The sequence below is a fragment of the Tursiops truncatus genome, chromosome X (assembly GCF_011762595.2).
Source record: "Tursiops truncatus isolate mTurTru1 chromosome X, mTurTru1.mat.Y, whole genome shotgun sequence".
Taxonomy (NCBI): domain Eukaryota; kingdom Metazoa; phylum Chordata; class Mammalia; order Artiodactyla; family Delphinidae; genus Tursiops; species Tursiops truncatus.
In genome coordinates this window covers 84,111,230-84,112,798 of record NC_047055.1, presented here as the reverse complement: position 1 = coordinate 84,112,798, position 1,569 = coordinate 84,111,230, and the positions used below count along the sequence as shown (strand labels likewise).

At 38.7% G+C, this 1,569-nt stretch overlaps 1 pseudogene; it reads left to right on the top strand.

The window, feature by feature from the left end:
• Window positions 1-527: 527 nt before the first annotated feature.
• Window positions 528-800, top strand: LOC101320926 (non-histone chromosomal protein HMG-17 pseudogene; annotated as a pseudogene).
• Window positions 801-1,569: the final 769 nt, after the last annotated feature.

The window sequence follows — 1,569 nt, the reverse complement described above, 5'->3', positions numbered from 1 at the left end:
TATTAGCAAAATGAATTCAACAATACATTAAAAGGATCATATACCATGATCAAGTGAGATTTATTTCAGGGATGTAAAAATGGTTTAACATCAGTAGATCGGTGTAATACACCACATTAACAAAACAAAAGATAAAACTCACATGAATATCTTAATAGATGCAGAAAAAGCTTTTGACAAAATTCAACATCCATTCATGATAAAAACTCTCCACAAAGTGAGTATAGAGGGAACATACCTCAATATAACAAAGACCATATATTATAAACCCACAGTTAATATCATACCCATTAGTGAAAAGGAAAGCTTTCCCTCTAAGGTCAGGTGCAAGACAAGGATGCCCACTCTTACCACTTTTATTCAGCATATTATTAGATGTCTTAGCCACAGCAGTTAGGCAAGAAAAAGAAAGAAAATCTAGCCAGGAGCAGTGCAAAAAAGAGACAAGAGCGATCCCTGGACCGACCAAAGCCCATGCACCACTGTATTCCTGTGTTCATTGCCTACATCTCACTGTCGTTGCGACCATGCCCAAGAGAAATGCTGAAGGGGATGCTAAAGGAGATAAAGCCAAGGTGAAGGACAAACCACAGAGAAGATCTGCAAGGTTATCTGCTAAACCTGCTCCTCCAAAGCCAGAGCCCAAGCTTAAAAAGGCCCCTGCAAAGAAGGGAGAGAAGGTACCCAAAGGGAAAAAGGGGAAAGTTGATGCTGACAAGGATGGGAATAACCCTGCAAAAAGTAGAAATGTCATAACAGACCAGGTACAGAAAGCTGAAGGTGCTGGAGATGCCAAGTGAAGTGCATTTTTGATAACTGTGTACTTCTGGTGACAGTAGTTTGAAATACTATTTTTTTATCAAGTTTTATAAAAATTCAGAATTTTGTTTTACTTTTTTTAAAGCTATGTTGTTAGCACACAGAACATTTAATTGTTGTTTTTTTGGGAAGGGCACATGTCACTAATAGAATATTTCTGAAGCTGGATTGATGTGGGGGAAAAAACACCTTTCCTGTCCAGTTTTGAAACACTTCCTCTTGGTTCCCAGGAAGGAGGGATTCCTTGATGTTGACACACATTAGCCATGTTGGCACAAACTCCTTGTGGTATGGAACAACTAAAATAAGTTTTTAGGTGCTCTTCTCCCTCTCCACCCTCAGCATAGACTTAACTCCCTTAAACCCAGAGACCTGTTGGAACCTGACCCCCCAAAATTGGTTACTAGTATGTCAGGCAATCTGGACTTTCCAGTGTCACCATTGAGATAGCATCCCTCAAAAGAGCAACGATTCCTTTTTTAGATTGTGGGTCTTCAGATTGATATTTCTACCATTTCCATTTCCATTTCCTGAAAGTCAGGGTTGGCTTGTAAAAAGTTGTTAAATAACATGTTAAATGTGAAATGTCAACCCACACTCTAAACTTTCCCTGTTCAGAGCATCACATGAAGACTTCATTGGGTTTTATAGTGGATTTCTGATTTTGGTAGTTCATTGAAAATGGGAGTTTGAAAATTGTTGTATACTGTTAACAATTATCTGCCCATGTCCTACCTGAAATACCATGAT